The sequence below is a fragment of the Pelophylax lessonae genome (assembly GCF_965119305.1).
Source record: "Pelophylax lessonae genome assembly, chromosome: 6".
In the NCBI taxonomy this organism is placed as follows: domain Eukaryota; kingdom Metazoa; phylum Chordata; class Amphibia; order Anura; family Ranidae; genus Pelophylax; species Pelophylax lessonae.
Window position 1 is genome coordinate 169,446,369 of NC_138773.1, and position 12,696 is coordinate 169,459,064.

The window sequence follows — 12,696 nt, forward strand, 5'->3', positions numbered from 1 at the left end:
TTTAACAAATCTCCGCTGGAACCCTAGCTGTTTCCTGCAAATCTAACACACTTTATCATTGTTGTTGAACTACAGAGTGCTATTTGGCCTTAGAGGGACTCCGAACATTACCCCCTCCTCCCTCTTCTCTGCGCTTTCCTCTCTTTTATTTCTATCTATCATTATTTCCATCTTTCCATCTTTATCAGTCACTCCAAGCACAATGGAGCTTTCTGTACCTCACCATCACTGTACTCAGGGGAGGACTGGGCCAGGGGGCAGAGGGGCAATTGCCCCCCGGGCCGCTCTGATGCCCTGTAAAAAGGCTGCACCGTTTCTGCCACAACATGCCTTATTCATTCCTGGTGAAGAGAAGTAAAAAGTCTCTGCCACTGACCTACTGAGTGTGGGATGAAGACAAGGACAGTGCAGGCCTCTTTCCCCAGCATGGATGGTGTAAACTGTGTCTGAGCAGAGGCCGGTTCCATGCCCCACACGAGACTCTCCTACCCTGGCCAGCCCCAACGAGCTGTCCTAGCTCCCCCCCATACGCCCCCCCTGCTGGCCAGGTTGGGAACCTGGATTCAGCCGTTGAGTAGAGAGTACCTGGAGCAAGGCTTCAGCCTGGAATGGGGTCAGGAGGAAGACGGGAAGAGAGAGAGTGGGAGGGTGGCCGAGTCGCTGCACCATGGTCCTCTGGTATGTGCTTGCCCCCTGGCCTGAAAGTTGCCAGTCTGCCCCTGACTGTACTACAGGGAACCCCACATATGCATTTTTTGTTTGTTTCAATATGCTCTATGTTTATGTATACTTTGTTGTTGTATTACCATATGCATAATGTATGAAACCCTTAGCGCCGGTTCACATATGAGCGACGCTACTTGCAGGGGCGACCTCCGAGATCGCGGGGCGAGCAGCGCGCCGCAACCTCGGAGCGGCCGCCACGGACTTCATAACATTGAAGTCTATGGCGGTCGCCTCCTGGTCGCCCCAAAGAAGCTCTGGACCCTTTTTCTAGGTCGGAGCGACTTGTGTCGCTCCTATTAGAACGGGTCCGCAGCTTTCCTATGGGAGGCAACCTGCGGCGACCTGTGAGGCGACCAGGTCGCCTCACAGGTCGCCCTAGTGTGAACCGGGGCTTAAAATATGTTTCTAACTTCGGAGTGTACCACATTGTTAAACAGTTTATACTTTGTAACGCTTGTACTCTATGGTGTTATCTTTAGTGTCCATTCACACTACCGCGACTTGTCAGACGACTTGTCAGCCTGACAAGTCGCGGTCCGTCGCGGTCCATGCAGTGCTACAGGACCCGTTCTAATAGGAACGACACAAGTCGCTCCGACTTAGAAAAAGGGTCCTGTACTACTTCGGGGCGACCTCGGAGCGACTTACATAGACATTCATTATATTAAGTCCGTGCAAGTCGCGCCGAAGTCGCGCTGCACGCGACTTCACAGGTCGCCCCCGAGGTCGGAGCGACCTAGTGTGAACCGGCACTTAATGAAAAAAGTTTTAAAAAGCGAGTTTAGTTTATTTACTGAATTTAAGCTTAATATTTTTTTTGTACACTGTATTTCACGTTATAAGTGTAACAAAATGACTTTGAATATGTAAAACTACTCCACTCTAAATCTTTTAAATTTTTCTGAAAAGTTTTTCTAGGAAAAAAAAAAAAAACGGGTCCTGGCCAATGAAGAGGCCTGTAAACCAGCAAACAAGAGAAGATACTGGCACGAGAAGGACTGTTGGAAGGGTAGGTATCTCTGACTTTAGTTCCGCTTTAAAGTGGTTGTTACTATAAAAAAAAAAATTGATCCTGTTCCCTTAACCAGTTCCGGACCGCCTGCTGCAGCTATACTGCAGCAGGCAGCCCCTCCTGCGCGAACCGACGTATGGGGTACGTTGGTCGCGCGCCTGGTGCTGGGGAGGAGCGTGCGCTGCCGGCGGCGCGATACCGCCCTGACAAGGCAGTGGGGATGACGATGCACGGGGTCAGCAGCCGCGATTGCCACTGGCCACCCGCGATCGCTCCCCGATGAGAGAGAAGAACGGTCAGCTGTTGTAAACACAGTTGAACGTTCTTCTCTCTGAAATGATCACAGAGCGCCTTTGATCCTTCTATACAGGATCACAGGTCTCTATGGTCATTTCAAAAGCCCAACCCCCCCACAGTTAGTAATCACTCCCCTAGGCTTACATTTAACCCCTTGATCACCCACTAGGTTAACCCCTTCCCTGCCAATGTCATTATTACAGTTACTGTGCATATGTTTAGCACTGATTACTGTAGTAATGTCACTGGTACCCCCAAATGTGTAAAAAAATGTCAGTTAGGGGTCCAATCTATCTGCTGCAATGTCGCAGTCCCGCTAAAAATCACCACCAATACTACTAAAAATAAAAATTGGTTTTGCACAAACCAATCGCTTATTGCGATTTTTTTTTTGTTACCCAAAAAATGTAGCAGAATACAAATTGGCCTAAAAGGATGAAAAAATTAGATTTTTAATTATTTTTTTGGGAATGTTATATAGCAGAATGTGAAAAATATAGTTTTTTTTTCAGAATTGTCACTCTTTTTTTGTTTATAGCGCAAAAAATAAAACTCACACAGGTGATCAAATACCACCAAAAGAAAGCTCTATTTGTGTGAAAAAAAGGACATCAATTTTATCTTGGTACTGTCAGAGTGTGAGGCGAGGAGAGCCGATCAGCGGCTCCTCCTCATAGGGGAGACAAGTACAAGTAATCAGGACACTAATCATCAGTGCCCTGATTACACAAAATGTAAATAAAGTGCCAATTACTTCCCCTCCATCAGTGCCCACCATCAGTGCCCACAATCAGTGCCCATAGTGCTGCCAGTCAGTGCCCACAATCAGTGCCTGCTCATTTAGGCACTGATGGGCAGTGACTGGCAGCACTATGGGCACTGATGGTGCTGCCCATCAGTGCCGCCTCTCAGTGCCCATCAGTGCGGCATATTAGTACCTCCTCATCAGTGCCCATAAGTGCCACCTCATCAGTGCCACCTCATCAGTGCAGCCCTTTCAGTCCCCATCAGTGCCGCCTCATCAGCGCACATCAGCGAAGGAGAAAAATTATTTATTTTCAAAATTTACTCACACAAAATAAGAAAAACGTTTTTTTTTTTCCAAAATGTGTCTTTTTTTTTGTAAGAAATAAAAAACCCAGAGGTGATTATATACCACCAAAATAAAGCTCTATTTGTGTGAAAAGAATGATAAAAATGTCATATGGGTACAGTGTAGCATGACCGTGCAATTGTCATTCAAAATGTGAGAGCGCTGAAAATTGGCCTGGGCAGGAAGGAGGTGAAAGTGCGCTGTAGTCAAGTGGTTAAGTAACTCTAGCATATGCCCTGTGTGTTCTCCCTCTTATGCCTCGTACACACGCGTCGAAAATCAGCAGGGAACTTTCATCCGACCAGCGATCTGCCGATTTTCGGCTTGTTAGTATGATGCTTCCGACAACCGACTCCGACTTTTCGGCCAAAAAAAATCTGGTGTGCAGGCTATAAAATTTTTGTCCGCCGTCAAAACACGGCCGATTTTCGTGCAGTCAGTACAGATTTCGACAGGGAAAAATCTAATGAGCAAGACTGGGCATGCTCAGAGAAGAAAGAACACAAAGAAAGCAAACCAACACATGACATCACTTCTGAAGTAGAATTTTGTTGGGCGAGAAAATTCGTGTGCAGTCTAGGCACATTCCAACCAACAAAACACCACTCTGGACAAAAGACGGACGATCGGTCGGCCGATAATCGTTGCGTGTGTACGGGGCTTTATTGTAAAAGTGTTGTTATGAAAAGAATCTCTTTGGTGTTCAGCTATGGTTAGGGAAAGTGTGTTATAAGGCTTGCATCTAACATCTACAGGCTTGTGTGAGGTGGGAAGTGTTTTATATAACTGTTTTCAGCTAAAGCCGCATATGGACATTTCCTGATAAATGAGAACCTTCACAGACAATCCATATATTGCCTCTTACATTTTCCTCAGTGAATACAAAGCATTCTCTGAATAGATAAAGAGGTGGTCATGATGTAACCACACCACCTCCCCATCATACAGAAAACTCGTTCTGTGAATGGCATTGGGGCAAAGGAAGCTGCACCCTGTGTTCACTATGCTGCAGGGAAGCTGCTCAGCTATTAGTGATTCTCCATTGCCACAGCTGTCCTTCATGTATGGCATATGCATCCTCATATTGGGAAAAGATGGAGCAATGAAACAATGAAAAGAAATCCATCCTTGGAATTCAGCTATGTTTATTTCTGCTAGGAATTCAATCACATAAATGTCACATCTCTCACAGGCTAAAGTTAAACCTAATCTACCCAAGACCCAATTACAACACTTCCTCCTTTTCTTAACCTGCAGGAAATAATCAAGGCAGCTGCACTGTAGCGGAAGTGACCTCATCATTGCGTAGCCGGCACAGTGTGGGCAGAACCCGGCAGTAACACTTGCCCAGCGATAGACTGATTGTATTGCCAATCATTTTCCGCCCGTTTCACTCACTCGGGCGGAGGAACACGCCCCAACGAGTGACGTCTCTTCAAACCAATCGCAAGCCCCGACAGGAACCCTCTCGCAATATTTGGGCGGGACCACAAATAATGATTGGCGGTTCATAGGCCCAGTGAATGCGCAGAAAACAGCGAACAGGCCGTAGTGGGTGGCGACCAGAGTGAGTGGCAGAAGGCTGAGCCAATAGCAGTTTGATTTGCCTTGAAAGGCTCCGGGAGAAGGTCGGTCCTGCCTCGTCGTGTGGCGCGGCCGGCGGGAGAGGTGGGATTCCTGGTCTGCATCGCCTGGGGAGACGGAGATAGTCCTGGCAATAAGAGAGGCCGTGAGAATCGCACCCAGCAACTTGTCGCTGCCAACTGCATGCCAACCGGGCCCGGAGTTGCCTCTTCCTCGTGCTCTACGCAGTGGCGTCAGGCGCTTTGTCTGCATCCCAGGCGGGTGAGGCGGAGACACGAGTAGGAGGAGAAGGAGGAGGGAGTGGGGAGCGACCCCACAGGGTGGAGGTACGGGGCAGGTATGGCATTGTGTACATCACACAGAGAAGGGGCATAGTGGAGGGCAGCGTTCTACCTGTGTGTGGAGGATCATGGCAGCTGGAGAGCTTTGTGTTTCCTCATAGACGGCGTGCCGCAGGGTCTCTATAGCCGGGTCAAGCAGAGTCTTTCCCCTCACTACACCGCCTCCAGCCGCTCTGCCCTTCCAATGGGAGACAATGAGCCGGGCTCTACCTTTTCTGTTCTGTCTGGGAGCAGACGCAGCATCGGGATGGATCTCCAGTGTTGCCCTTGTTTACCTTGTCTATGGTCAGGGGGATCTCAGCCGGCGGGGTGTGTCTACCTGCGCAAAATGCCCGGCCTGGGCTGCTGATCAGTGTGCTCTCCTGCCCATGACTCCACACATGTATGGATCCCCCAGTCCTGGATCCATTCCTGGATCCATGGAACACGTTACACATCATGTCAATTGTTCCATAGATTGAGGGATTCCCGGTGTGACAGGTCCAGTAATGACAGCCGCTATGTTCTTGTTGACTTTAGGAGTCTTGATGAAACAGGATTGGACATTCATCTGCCATCAACTGGACCCAATGATGTTGCAGTGTGCTTCATCCCCATCTATGAACCTTGTTAGCAATATGTGTGCTGCAGATTTTCCTCCTGATATGCTTGCTGATTAGGTTGGTAACCTGAGAGGGTCATATTGATGACTTTTTAGGAATGAAATGGATGTAAACACTCAAGTACAGGAAAGTGTATACATTTGATTATTTTTAATGTGTACCCATCTGCTTAAGGGCTCTTTCACACAGGCGTTCCGTATATCACCCCATCTGTTTGCGGGTGATATACGGACATAATGCATGTCAATGGGATTGCGAATGTCATCCGATTTGCGTCCTTTCAGTTCTGTTCCTTTTTTTGGAACGGAACAGAACCCTATTTTTCCTCCGTTAAAAAAACGGAACTGATGCAAAATTGGATGTCAGGTGGTGTCATCCGCAATCCCCATAGACTAACATTATGTCCGTATATCATCTGCAAACGGATGGGATGATATACGGACCGGGTGTCCATTAAAAAAAAAGAGTGCCGCAGCGGACAAAAAACCTGAAGCGGCCGCGTGAAAGAGGCCTTAAAGTGGTTCTAAAGATTTTTATTTATTTATTTGTATTAAAACAAACCTCTATACTTACCTGCTCTGTGTAGTTTTGCATAGAGCAAGCCCTGATCTTCTCCACTTTATTGGGTGCCCCCACGGAAAGCTGTTTTTCATGGGGGCACCTGTGCATGCTCGCTCCCTATCCCAGCTGTTGCATCCACTGATACAGACAGCGAGACTCGCCCCCCACTCCTGTGTAACAGGATTTGATTGACAGCAGTGGGCCAATGAGGAGAGAGCGGTGGGAGCTGCTGTGCTTGTGCACATCGCTGAATCAGATCAAGCTCTGGTAACAAAAAAGGAGGATGGGGGGGAGCAAAAGCAGTCTTTTCACCTTAATGCATAGAATACATTAAGGCTCCTTTCACACTCTGTCCGTCGGAAGGAGTCAGTTTTTCTCAGCGGGGGATCGATCCCCCGCTGAGCAGGAGGATGACAGCTGTGTCTCCGCACTGTGCGGAGACACAGCTGTCAGTTCCCCATGCATCTCTATGGGGGAAATCGGATGGGAACAGACTGTCGGTCCTTTCTCATCCGATCTGCTGGACGGATGGAAAATAGGGTTTCCATCTGTCCAGATTTGACGGATCGGATGTCAGCGGACATGTCTCCGCTGATATCCGATGCCCCATAGGAATGCTTGGGGGATCTGTTCAGATCCGTCAAAAAAAACTGACAGGCGGATCTGAACGGTCCGCCTGTGTGAAAGGAGCCTAAGGTGAAAAACATTTAGAGGAAGTAAAGCCTCTGGAAAAAAATGAGAAAAAAAAACCTGTAGTCAAAGGCATAATGAGCTAGTGTGCATCACATGCTAGCTCATTATGAAGTACTTACCTTAAAACAAAGCCCCCGCAGTGCCACCCTCTCAGCGACAGGACAGCTGACATGTTCGGTCGTCCCTGCTTCGCGTCCTCCGGCCATCTGATTTGCCGGAGGTGCGATTACATCACTGCTGTGCGGGAGCCGCCGTTCACGGAACGGGGTTCTGAAGAAACGGCACGAGTGGCCGTTCGTTCAGAGCGCATGCGCCGATGTCATCGGCTGCATGCACTATAAATATCTCCTAAACGGTGCATGTTTAGGCGATATTTATAGCACCTATAGGTAAGCCTTAATATAGGCTTACCTATAGGTAAGTCTTTTAAATGGGTTTACACCCACTTTCAGGCTTTAGAACCACTGTAAAGCTTGTTCACACTTGCTTTGCTCTCTGAAGCGCAATCTGTGTTGAAGGAAATGTTGACCCTAAAATAAAAGCAATTTCTTGCAGGTAAAAAAATTAATTATTTTCCTAAGCAGCCTGCAGAGCATTGCAACCGCATTAAGCAGATCATGGGTGCTTTGTCCAGACTCCTTCAGACTCTTAAGTTAGCTGGCTGCTCGTACTTTGTATGGGCAGACAGTTAGGAGAGAACCTTCGCAGCTTTTTGAAAACGATTAAGTCATCAGCCGGTACTTGTACAGGAAACTGTGAATGAATGACCTGGCTGTGTGGGCGGGGCCCCTCATGGCCGTGCTGTTTTCAAATGGTGGCAGCGGGTGCAGGGAGAAGATCTCTGGACTGCTGTGACAAGGGAGGGGGGAAGCTGCAGATGCTGGAACATATAATACCCTGAAAACAGGTGTAACATGTTTCAAAAGTGAACTTTGTTGCAGATTCCTACTTTTTTTTTTTTTTTTTTTTTTTTTTTTTTTTTTTTTTTTGTTTTGTTCTGAAGAAATAATTTCTTCCTCTGCGTTGAGTGGGTCTAATGGGAGTGGTTTCATAATTATCTAGGCAGCTGTAGGGCTCTGAGGGAAGCTACTGGGTCTGCATCCCTTTAGATGTGTTACTATTGGAAGTATCTCACCAAAAATGACATTTTTGTTGCAGGGGATGCCAGAAATCTGACTTGTATCTTAATGCAGACTTCTGGGAAAATTGGCGAGCCAATCACACAAGCAGGAAATGAAATGTTTCTGGGGTGTGGTCAGTACACATTCTGTGTACAGAACAGCTCCAGGTAGCCATATTGCATTTTCAGAAAATTACAACAGCTGCAGATTGAAAAGAAAAGGTAATTTTTAAAAACATTCAATTACAATATGGGCTCTTTCACACGGTCCGCATTCCATTGCGGTTGCGAACCGTGCTCTGCTCAGCGAGGGTCGATCCGCCGATCCCCGCTGAGCTGGCGGATGACAGCTCCGTCTCCACACAGTGTGTGCGGAGAGGGAGGTGTCAGAGCCCCGCTGTTCTCTATGGGGAATCGGATGAGAGCGGACCGCCTGTCTGCTCTCATCCGATCCCATCCCCAGGACGGATGGAAAATAGGGTTTCCATCCGTCCGGATTTCACAGACAGGATTGGATGTGGATGGCAGCGGGTGTCAGCGGACATGTCACCGCTGACATCCGCTGCTCCATAGGGCTGAATGGGGCATCTGATCAGATCCGCTTAAAAAAACTGACAGGCGGATCTGATCGGAACGCCCGTGTGAAAGAGCCCTTAGATGTGTCACAATTATATACAGTGTGTGTATGTGTATATATATATATATATATATATATATATATATATAATTTTTTTTTTTTCTTTAATTTGCTATTTTTTTCCCCACGAAAGTGGAGTTACCCTTTAAGATTGCTTTTCAGAGAGCATTTGACAGGTGGAGGTGGCGGGCAATGTATAGTTTCCTCACTGCCTGCTCCCCTTGAACTCTGCACTAGCTGCCAAAACCATGTGCATTGCATGAGGTTAAAGGGTGCTTGCAGAGCTGTCCTTTTCACTTGAATGGGTCATGCATCTGCTAAAAGTGACAGGGGGTATAATTCCTAATGTGGCATGTAGACACCTCTGTAGCTAAAGGGGAGTGGTAAAACCATGGCTCAACTGCAGGATTTTACTGCCCCCAACCACTAATGTGAGCAAGCCCTTAGCTTGGAGCTAATTAGAAAATGTTTGGAGTATCAAAAAAAAAGGGGGGAGGGGGTTACCTGTAATGGTGTGTATCCCACCTCCTGCGGGATGCTCCTGCTTGTGAGACAATTCCTGGGTGACAAAAGTGTAAAAAGTATATATTAAAACCCGCACTAAATAAGCATAAAATGGTGTCACCTGCAACTGCTGCTCACAAGGTAAAAACCAAGAAAAATTGTAAGAAGTATAAAAACAGCGCTACCAGGCGTATATAAAGTGATAAATATGAATAATTCCCAAATAATAAAATATAAATAGTAAAGTGCACTAGTGACAACAGTGCAGTTAAATTCATATATAGTGCCAAAGTGCTGAATCTTGTGCAGTCCAAAAATTATATATAGTCCACTCAGAATTAGGTGCTTCAAGTGCTCCACACAGGTGCCAAAGTGCTTTCAAAAAGACCCTTTTGGGGATCCACTCACCAGATTTCGGATATATTAGAGCCTCAAATATGTAGTGGCTAATCAACCAATTGGCCAATAGAGGTGGACGGGTCAGCAGAGCCTTTCACACAGATCACCAGCCTCTATGTACAGGTCCCCCCTCGATCAAGTGCTCAAAAGGAAGGCAAGGAGCCAATAATAGTGAATTTATTTTATTTTTTTTAACATGTATAAGTAATAGTATTGCAAACTGTTGATCTGGGGAGCATCTGATTTGCCTTAGGGGATCAGAAAGAAAAGTTATCCTTTCCTTCTGGAGCAAACTGGATTGGGGGGGGGGGGGGGGGGAGAATGCAAACAAGTGGAGCTTCCCGTTTTGGGTGGAGCTCCGCTTTAAACAGATAAAAACAGCTGCCATGAATGAATTTCATTTGTGTATTTGGTGTGGTTAACTTCAAGGCCCTTGAGCCCCAGTAGCCAGTGCTTTCCTTGCTTGGGTATTTACTCTGAGATCAACATGGTGGAGCTGCTTTGTCTGTGGATGCACACAGCCCAACTTGGGAGCATGTGTGCCCCCATTACACACAGCTTGCTATGGAGACACAAACGAGGAGGCGTGGACAGCACTGGTGGAGGACTCCGGATATGTTAAGGGACCGCTCCGTGCTATACTGAGCCGATAAGTACAACTTGTTTTAATAAAAATTGAAATTGCCATTCCATAATGGTGGTGGACTATGCCAAAGGCTGCATTTGAACACCCCCAAATATCAAGGTAGTTGACCAATACTGTTGTAAACAAACATACCTGATCTTCAGCACACTATATTGCACATATTTAAATGTTCTACGTGGTGTGCTGCTTTGCTGAAAAGTGCAGGCCTTTGTTTTGTATGACGCTTGTTCCAGGCCAGTTTACTGTGAAAGGGCTGCAGCAACACAGTCCTTGCCAACGCATGAAAAAATTGCGCGTGCTTTAATGGAGCGCTAAAGAAATCAGTCATTAAAAAAAAAAAAAAAAAATATATATATATATATATATATATATATATATATATATATAATAATTTTTATTATAATAGGCTGATAATGCTAGTTCCCTTACTGTCCTGCTTTGGCTTCAGTACTTTCAGTTACTGATCTAGAACGAGTATATAGACAAGTAGAGAATAGTTTCCCCCTTGGTGTTGGGACTTTTAAGGCATGTGGTGCTAACGCCACATGCCTTAAACCCCCCCCCCCCCCAGGGGGAAATATTCTCTACAGTACATGAGGGATGTGGCATAGACAGTCCAACCATCGGCACTTTCTGAAAGGATATAGACAAGGGGATCTTCACACTTTCTACTTCTAATCTATTGCATGCTTGTTCTGAGACTAAAGGCAGACATAGCCAAGCAAAAATCCTTTTCAAAATGAGGCCAGAAATGACAACCTCCTCCTCATTTCTCTTTTGACAAGTGCACATTTTAATTTGGGCTAGTCCCCTTTTTAATATGCATCCGTGTTTTACTGAAAGTGGATCTGAACTCAACATTTGAAGATTTTCTTTCTTTTGGGGAAAATCGGTTTCCTGTAGTAAAGTAGGGGCTTACAGACGTACAGCTCCCAGCAAGGGACTAAACATCAGACAAAGGCAGAAGTGTTGGATATCCATTTTTAGCCATAGCTCTGCAAGAGAATGACCATTAAGGTCGCTGCCTGCTGGAGAGCCTGTACAACACTATAGGACACATTAGTGGAATATGGACTGGTGGATGGAACCACAGTGCACATTGGAAATCGGAAATCTGACACACCAGGAAGTGGTGCTTTATCCATAGTTTAGAAAGAATGAAGTTTCTGCCATAGATGTAAATATTGTGTGCTTTTTTTATCAATTCAAGGTGGTTTTAAAGGCTGAATGTTTTTTTTCCTTCGTGCATTTTCTGCGTTAAGATAAAAAACACCTCGGCGTGGCTTTTACTGCCCCCCCTCCTTTAAATTTACCTGATCCTGACCTCGATCCCACAATGTGCACGAGAGCAGCTCTCACTCCTTATTGCCTCTGACCGCAGCGGGAGCCATTGGCCAGAGCCCCCCATAGCAAGTGGCATGCTATGGTGGGAACTCAGGAAGAGGAGCCAGGAGCACCAGTGGGGGACCACCAAAGAGGAGGATTGGGGCTGCTCTGCGTAAAATCATTGCACTGAGCAGGTAACTAGAACATTTTTTTTTTTTTTTTTTAAATGGAGAGAAAAAAAAAAAAAAAGTTTATAAGCACGTTATTTTTCATATTGACGGGGTTTTTTTTTTTTCTAAATGCGTCAGATTTATCTTGGGCCCATTTCACACGAGTTGACAGCGCAGGTCTGCTTGTCCATTTTTCAGGCAGACCCAATCGAGCCACCCATTATCTTCTATGGGGAGGTGGATGTCAGCGCATGGGTCTGCTGAAAACAGACATGGCGATATGTTTGTCATCCATCCAGCGGGTCGGATCTGATGAACGGACAGGCGGTCCGTTTTCATCCAATCTCCCTATAGAGGAGAACGGGACTCTTGACAGGTCCGTTTTCTGCACAGTAAGCGGAGACAGACCAGTCATCCGCCTGCTCAGCGGGGAGCAAGCCGAGTCTGTGAAAGGGGCCTTAATCTGGAGCCATCTGAAATGGCAAATAATTCAAATCTTTTTTTTTTTTTTTTTTTTTTGTGCTTGAGTATGACTGGTGAATCTAGGCTTTCTATAATGGACTTATTTTCCTGGCAAATACTTTATTTAAATTATGTTTTGGTTATTTTTTTGATTACTGCTCTTATCCTGTAAAATGAGGTCCTTCTACTGGATTAAATAATTGTGGGTTTCTTTACAGCCTTAATGTCTGACTTAAAGTACTGTATATGTATATAAACACAAGGAAAAAAAAAGTATTTTTGTAGCTTACCATTCTGGATGCGGTGGCTGTTAGTTTTCATTGTACTGTATTTGCAGAGAAGCAGTAATGTTGCCCTGGGGCAGGAAGTGTTAGAACCCCCAGAATGCCCGCCTCTCCATAGTTTTGCAGAAACAAGATACTATGCCATGGTGGTTAAGAGTTTCAAAAACAAGTAATATGCACCCTAAAGCCTAGGACAGTGTGGGAGGGTTTTTTTTTTTCCGGCCAGTACGAGTACCTGT

General features: G+C 46.0%; 1 protein-coding gene and 1 long non-coding RNA gene across 4 annotated transcripts in view; both read left to right on the plus strand.

The window, feature by feature from the left end:
- The window catches only part of LOC309558193, a 1,089,490-nt gene that overhangs the window by 486,540 nt on the left and 590,254 nt on the right, over nucleotides 1-12,696 (plus strand). The window lies entirely within an intron of this gene.
- LOC309558327 (ubiquitin carboxyl-terminal hydrolase 22-A) overlaps nucleotides 4,388-12,696 on the plus strand; it is a 247,512-nt gene continuing 239,203 nt past the window's right edge. Inside the window, exon 1 of one of the 3 annotated variants that reach the window (XM_082261386.1) lies at nucleotides 4,388-5,049. The gene's annotated coding sequence lies outside the window, so the exon portion shown is untranslated. The remainder of the gene's footprint in view (nucleotides 5,050-12,696) is intronic. The other 2 variants (XM_082261387.1, XM_082261388.1) reach the window with 2 other exon arrangements.